The 8,427-nt window shown below is 32.8% G+C and overlaps 1 long non-coding RNA gene across 1 annotated transcript; it reads right to left on the minus strand.

Moving 5' to 3' along the window:
- Positions 1–523: 523 nt before the first annotated feature.
- On the minus strand, positions 524–2,288 carry LOC140890176 (uncharacterized). Its single transcript, XR_012152177.1, has 5 exons — positions 2,153–2,288; positions 1,835–1,899; positions 1,186–1,256; positions 980–1,072; positions 524–589 (listed from the first exon to the last, which is right to left on the minus strand). It is a non-coding gene; the product is annotated as an uncharacterized lncRNA (long non-coding RNA).
- Between the last annotated feature and the right edge of the window lie 6,139 nt (positions 2,289–8,427).

Consider the following 8,427-nt stretch of genomic DNA (forward strand, 5'->3'; position numbering starts at 1 on the left):
CTAAATAAAAATAAAGATTTTTCATGAAAGCCACATCCATCCTTTTCTTTTGATTTGTCAATCCAAACTGTAAATTATTCAAAAAAAAAAATCATGAACACATGACTTTAAAAAACAAGAAACTCACCAATTCCAAAGGCAACAAAAATTACTTACTAAACTCAATAATCCAAACGCTCACGTCTCTTCGATTACCCAGAATAAGACATGATACCAAATGCATAATCAGATAACCAATTACCACATTTCGAAGAAAAAAACAGAGCTCTATATCTTTTATTCAAACACCAATTCGAAATTCCCTACCAAATATTCCCACAATTTAATCAAACACACTGCTAGAATCTGAACTTAAACTGAAATTCAATTTTAGGACCAGAGTCAAGAAAAGCCAACATATAATGGTGGAAGTATACGATCATAGAACTTCAAAAGCATACAATCATAGAACTCCACTGTATTTGGTAAATTTCGGTATGGAAAAAACAGAGATCGAGAATCGATGAAGAAGAAGAATGCCTGTTTTTTTTTTCAAAGTGCAGGAGATGGGCTTCCAATTTCTCACCCTTTTGTTCTATTGGCTTGCATCCTAATCAAATGATATAAAAACAAACATATTCTAATTCAATAACCATTAAGAATCTATTTTACCTCAATTTATATTTTTTTATGTAAAGCCGTAACAATTTCATGAAAATATATTAAAATTTGTCCAAAAGTTGTGCATGTTGCTTTTTTGCTATAAAATACTGCACTCCTATAATACTGGATTGATGACCAAGATTTTATCCTAAAGTTGTGCACGTTGCTCATGTTATATGTGTATGATGTATGCATTACTTGTGTTTCAATGGAAAATTCAAGTCCACGGCAACAAGAAATATCATATTTAGTGCGAGACAACTTTTTAAAATAAAAAATAACTGGATTATTTTTTAAAATTTAAATTCCAAAAATCTGGTAGCAATATTTTCCAAACCTGAACCATTTTGTGCTTCTCCGTGAGAAACCATTCCCGTAGTTTGAGTGTTGTTCTTGAGTTGAGCTTGGTGGGGTGGTGACTTCTTGTCATCTGTTACAGAAAGTTTCCATTTCAGTAGTATAAATATATGAATTTGTTCCTATTTTTATTATATATAATTTGATAGAAAAAAAAATGTGAATAATTTAGTTTCTTGATTTTACCGCTGAATTGAGTGATCTCTTCCTCTGTTACATTCAACCTCACCCATTAATCAACAGTGTCCTTCCATTTCCTGGAAGTAAGAAGCAATTTCTTGAAATGATTTCAAGAATGTTAAATTATTTGAAAAGTAAATGCAAATATTTCTACTAGGCAGGATCACTTGAAGTATGAAATATAGCAAGAGCCATGGTTAATAGCTTGCATTTTTCCTCAAGTCTCCTGTTTGCATTGATCGAAATAACAAGAAAAAACTCTAGTCACAATTTCAACCTTTTGGAATCGTCATTCGCCGGTGCTGCCTCTGTGGAGGGATATTGAAACAACTAAAAAAAACATTCAAATACTTCAGTCTCACTGTCGCAAATATACAGATTACTCCGCCACTAGGAGTGTTTCCTGTTCTATATAATTATTCATTTCTTCGTATGAGGTTTTGAAGGCCGACATATTGAAGCAAAGAATTGGAATGGGGAAATCGAAATAAGTGATATTATGGAAAAAATTCATAATAAGTTACACATCTAGAAACCAAATTCCAATGAACCACAGTGATACAGTCAGTACACACAAGAAATAAATCTTAAACCAAATTCCAAAGAACCTCAGCGAAGCAGTCAATATGCATTATACAAAAGAGAGAAATTTTACTTGTTCCTCAAGCTCTCCAAATACGCTTTATTTTCAATTCAGTTTCTAGGTCCAAGACTTTTGGTCTACAATGAATTTATTCCATTGAGATGAATTAGCTTTAGAAGGATAACGTAAATAAAATTACCTTACATTGAATTTCATTCTTATATTTAAATTATTTTCATTTCCAGTAGAACATTTAAAGTATCATATAACCTTCGATGTATGTTTTTCTCATCATATTGTTGCTGCCACATGGTCAAAATTTGAAAAGGAAAACAACAGGTTTTGCATCAAACATGATATAAAAACCAAAGGTCCAAAATAGGACCAAACCTGATCTGGAGATGCTACACAACTGCTAGGATCAGCACATTCAGCGACAAGTTCATCAGCAAATTCAGGAACAAAAGCAGAGAAATTGTGGATCCGTTTGACATGTATGCCTTCATTCGGGCTTTAAAGACCTGACTTCTTTGGCTCCTTCACCAAAGTTTGTTATTTTTTTATTGACGGCATATTTACAGATAAACACTAATCGTCTCTGCAGCTCAGACTTGGATATAAGGGAATCATTGAAGGATTTCCCATCATCTAAGTTTCCTGTTGAACAAGGTCGAGAAGTGACAAATCCGTGGAAGGTAGAAAACAAAATGATAGTCGTAAATAAAAACAGCCACTCAGTTGCTACAATATTTTTGTGATCATTATTCATTCTAGCATCATGTCCAATTTTCCGTTGTAGTGTAAACGCAAACTAGAAAAGAAAATATCTCACACACACCGACACAGTACTTGCGACAAGGTTTCAAGTTTTACCTGCTTCATCATATAATAAAGTCAAGATTGCCAAACAGATGCAGATGCTCATGTCTTCTCCTGGAAAGAAACCAACAAAAAGGATATTTAACAGGCTGCAAGAATATGAATACAATGATCCATTTGATTTCATTTGCTTTAAGAAGCAAGAAACTACAGGATATGCAAAAGCATTCAAAACTTAAGCCATATGTGCCACGAGCAAAGAAAAAGTTCGGTCTTAGACAATAAAAGGGAAAGAGAGAGAGAGAGAGAGTCTTCAGTATCTCAGTAGAATGGGGAAGGCTTAACATATCACACAAGAAGCGATGAGTTAGATCGAACAAAACCATCACTCGTGTCTCTCTTACTGAGATGTCACTTGTGGAACAACAATGTAGCTAATAATTGCAAAATGATAGGAGTTCTTACCATTTTGGCAGCAAACTAGAAGCTTTCTCCCCTCGCGCAACCATGTCTGGGAAAAATTCAGCGCAGAAGGGAGATGTCTTAACAAAGAGAAACGGTCATATTTGGAGTCCTGTTCACAATTAAAACATAATTTTGAGAAATCTTGACAAAAAATGAATTTCAAATCACATTCACAACTAAAAACATAAGTGAAAAAAATGAATAAAAATAATCACAAACTTGAACTTGCAATAAAAGAATAAAAAATGATAGAATCAACAGACATACTAGAACGGGCAAGTGCAAATGAAATTCAGAGTTCTTGGGAGAGACGTTATACTCTTTATCACAGTGCAAGATGCAAACGTCAGGATCCACCTCCATCGCTGTAAAATTAGAATTTTCGTGAACTGGTTTTCTAGCCCAAGATGTAAATAAAGATGCACATAAATTTCATATGATATTGACCCCATCAGTGACTTCACAAAATCATGCTTCGAAAAGTAAATAACTAGGGGAAAAACTAAACAAAAGAGATGTACTAGAGTTCTGCAAACTGCTATATTGGTTGATCTCAACCAACATAAATAAACCTCGCCAGACAATTGCGAGGTGGGCTTCCCGACGGCTCGAACGAGAACGTTGCGAGGTGTCAACCAATTCATCGTTGGAGTCACTTCAAAAATCGTTTGAAGAATCGAGCAAAAATTGAAGCCATGGGATTTTGAATTGAAAGAGAGAAAAAAAAGCTAAGGGATATGTCGGATCTGGAGAAGAAATCGATCAAGAGAAGGGGTCGGAGAAGAAATCAATCGAGAGAAGGGGTCTGAGATTTGGGGATCTAATTGGGCTAAGGAAATATTATTTATTTTATGTTTTATTTTAAATAAAAATAATTATTTTTCTACAACACTTTTTAAAAAGTGTTGTGATACATGGGGAAAAAAATGCTCATAGACAACACTTTTAAAAGCGTTGTCTTTGACCCCAAAAAAATGCTAATTGACAACGCTTTTTAAAAAAAGCGTTGTCTTTGATGAACAAAAAACATATAACGACAACGCTTTTCACTAAAAGCGTTGTCTTTTAAAAAAAGACAACACTTTTTGTTAAAAGCGTTGTCTTTTAAGTGTTGTGTTTGTGCATTTTTCTTGTAGTGAACATGCAAAATTTAAAATTTATTTTGAAATTATATATAAATATATACGTGTGTGTATATATATATATATAACAAAAAAAGGGGTTGTGCTATAGCCCAGCGCATCCCCTGTGTAGATCCGTCCATGCCGCATACCGTACCGAATATCGCATACCGTACCGAAAATTTTGATATCGATACCGTACCGAAAATTTCGATATACCGATCGACATGTTTCAATATGACATAAATCCATACTGATACCCTATCGAATACCGAAATTCGGTACGGTATCGGTATAATAACGTGTATACCGATTTTTTATACTATTTTTTAAAAAAAATATCGGCACACACGGTATCATACCGATACCGTGTATACCGATTTTTTTTCGGTATACCAAAATATCGAAAATTCAAAAATCTTATATCGATATCGATAGCGAAAATTTCGGTACGATACCGTATCGAAATTTTCGATATATTCGGTTTTTATTTTTGTACGATAAAGACGGTATGACGGCATTTCGATATTTTTTGTCAGCCCTAGTTATTATGAATAATTATGTCTCACTATATATATACGAGCTAGTTGTCCATCAAGATTCTCCGAGTTGACAGAGCATGTGAACACTTGACCAAGTACGTTCATGAGTTTGATTTTTTTTACCGGGGTCGAACATGTCGCATAAAGTTTGTCTAATACGGTTTACCTAACCAACATAGTTTGCAAGTTATTTTGTTGACCCGAAAATTTACTCAAGACACGACGAAAAATAGCAACCGCGGTGGCAATATCTTTCTTCTATTTTTCGACATCTGTACATTTTTTTGAAAGTTATATATATTTATATAGTTTTGATATATATCACGAACTCTAGTATGCAGGATTTTCGTGAGCGACCATTAAAACTCAGTACTAATGGGATTTAGTGTTTCATTTTTTTAGAAATCACTAAGTCGCTCATGAAAATTTTGTACACTAAGGTGCGTGATATCAAAACTAGGGTTGGGATAACGAACCAAAATATCGACTTTTTGGGATATCGTAGCGAAATTTTTTCGATATGTAGACATTTTTTTGGTATATCAAATTTTTTTCGGTATCTATACGGTATTAGTATGGATTTTTTCAATACCAAAATTTCAAAATTTTGATATCGGTATCGGTATAAATTTTTTTCATATCAATATTTTTGATACGGTAGACCGAAAACTCACCCTAATCAAAAAACTATATATTCTATAGAAAAAACGTGTTTTATTGGTCAATGTTATATATATATATATATATATATAATCCTGTTCCCCTGCACACAACATCTGATTTTTTTTTAGATGTTCGCGCGAACATCCCGCGGTGCATACAAAATCTCTGCACATTGGTGTGCAGTGGATCATGACTATTATATAACGTGTTTTTTTGGTCAATGATATTGTGAAGCACGACGAATATAAGCCATTCCGCGAGAAAAAGAAGCACGAATCATAAATATAATTGAAGTATTTAATATTGAAAGCATATTATTTCTTTCAAAAAAAAAAAAAGGCAAGCATATTATATTTTTATTTATTTTTTATAAATTCTATATATATATATATATTTTGAATAGATAAATTCTATATTTATTTGTTGGCTGTTGCACATCAACATCTACTAGCTAGCTAGCTATTAAACAAATAGCCCCACAAAACTTTGTGGATGCCACCTAAAATATTAAAATTAAGTCGTATAATTATGCGTGAGTCCCTCGAATTGAGACCAAATCCAATAATGTAACGTGCATAATTTGTTTTTGGGAAAATAGCTTTTTTGGTCCTGTATGTTTGTCACTTTGTGATTTCAGTCTTTTATATTTTCAGATTTCAGTTTTAGTGCGCTATCTTTATTTTTTTGGTAGTTTTAGTCCTTTTTTCGACATGGCGCTGACGCGGCACCAATTCAATGTTGATGTGGAGCTGATGTGTACAGTGTCACGTAAGAATTTTCGAATAAAAAAGACCAAAATTTCCAAAAATCAGAACATACAGGACTAAAACTGAAATGTAAAAACATAAAGGACCAAAATCACAAAGTGACAAACATACAGGATTAAATTTTCAATTTTCCCTTTTTTTTTGGCCTAATCATGTACTTATGGACGTGGAGTTATATAGTGGAGAGGTTGTTACACACCAATTTTTGGCGTTTCATTCCGTATCAAGAACAAGAACAGATATTTTAGTCAACAAAAACCAAACCAATAATTATCACGTAAGTAAACTTATTTGTTTTATTTTTGACTTAAAAATTTTGTTAAATATAATCCATTATTATATACTTAGAGTGCAGGGTGCAGTGTTTTTCGTGTGCGGCCACTAAAACCCGATACCTTAGAGTGCAGATGATCATATATATATATATATATATATATAACCACGATACAAACTTCTGAACCACGATACAAACTTCTGGCTACGACCCCTTGTACATCACATTGGAATTTTGCGTTCACAACTTAAGCTAGTGTTTGCGTTCACAACTTTAGCTAGTGTGAAAAATGGTTGGTTTTCAAGTGGTAGGGTATTTTTTGTTTGAAATTTTAACCGTATTTGTTTGTAACATTGCTTTGCATCCTACAAAATGCAAAGACGATGAACAAATAACGAACGTTTTGAGAACAAGTGAATGGTCAATATGTTGGGAATTATTTTGTGGGTTCACCGCCGAACCAAAATATTGACTTTTTGGTATATCGTACTTAATTTTTTTTATATATATATAGACATTTTTTTGGTATATCGAATTTTTTTTTGATATCTATATGGTATCAGTATAGATTTTTTTCATACCCAAATTTCAAAATTTCGATATCGATACCGGTATGAATTTTTTTCATACCATTATTTTAGATACGATATACCAAAAACCCACCCCTAAACTCACATTTTGTATAGATCTACTATCTAATAAAGAACTCAATAAGGTTGATTATGTGTTTCCAAAGTATTAAATAAATTTGTATGATACACCTTATGTGTAGAAACTTAGCTCAATTACATCTTCTATGATGAGTGGAATATATATATATATATATATATATATATATATATATATATATATACTAAGAAAAAACACGTGCGATGCACATAAAAAATTACTAAATATATTTTTATTAATATATGATACATAATAGAGAAGAGATATTTGATTAACAATAATAATTAAGACGCAATATGTTTAATTAATGGTGGGGTAATAAAGTAGAAAATGAAAAGCATGAAAAAAATTTCACAATTCAAAGTGTTATATTTATTTATATGAAAAGAGCATGTGCGATGCACGTGAAAAATTTATAATTAAATATATTTTTATTAATATCTAATTCATAATAGAGAAGATATATTGATTATATATATTTTTAAAACAATTAAAATTATTATCATTAATGAGATGACTATATTTTGATTAAAAATTTTATTTAATTTTGAAAATATATTAAAAATATGCAATCAATGTATAAAAATCACGATGGCCATCCTCGCTAAAAAGTTGGAAAAAGTAGCATCACAAAAAAAATTTATTTTAGAGAATGTTGAAAAATAAATACATACTCTCCTAGTCCCAATTATATAGTCTACGTTTTCTTTTTGTTTATCCCAAATATATAGTCTGTTGAATCCGATATTTTGGTGATAACAAACAACAACTCATTGTATAGGAATGTGCTGCCAACCATTGTATTTCAGGAACCTACTACAACTTCTACCGAAAGCTTGTCAACCGCCTTTGCTCTCGACCGGCTGAAGTCACAAGCCTATCAACTGGCTATCAAGACCAGCAGAGGATAAATCTATCTACCGGAAGCTTGTCAACCGCCTTTGCTCTCGACCGGCTGAAGTCACAAGCCTATCAACTGGCTATCAAGACCAGCAGAGGATAAATCTATCTACCGGAAGCTTGTCAACCGCCTTTATCTCTCGACCGGTTGAAGTCACAAGCTTATCGACTGGTTATTCAAACCAGCAGAGGACAAATATCTCTACCGGTAGAATGCCAACTGCCTATCTAGATATCTCGAGACAAGTACCTATGACAAGATGTTCTTTGCAGGATCTTTTATTAAAAGCAGAACCGGCGTTTCAGAAGATTTGTTGACTCCTGCAAATCAAGACAACAGGTTGTACCAAAATGGCAAAAACACAGAATGACTGCAGATAAAGCATTCGACCGTTTATTCCAGTTTTGGACCCTGGAAGTTGTCTGCAGTGTACGATCCTCATGC

The sequence above is a fragment of the Henckelia pumila genome, chromosome 1, assembly GCF_033568475.1.
Source record: "Henckelia pumila isolate YLH828 chromosome 1, ASM3356847v2, whole genome shotgun sequence".
NCBI classification, from domain to species: domain Eukaryota; kingdom Viridiplantae; phylum Streptophyta; class Magnoliopsida; order Lamiales; family Gesneriaceae; genus Henckelia; species Henckelia pumila.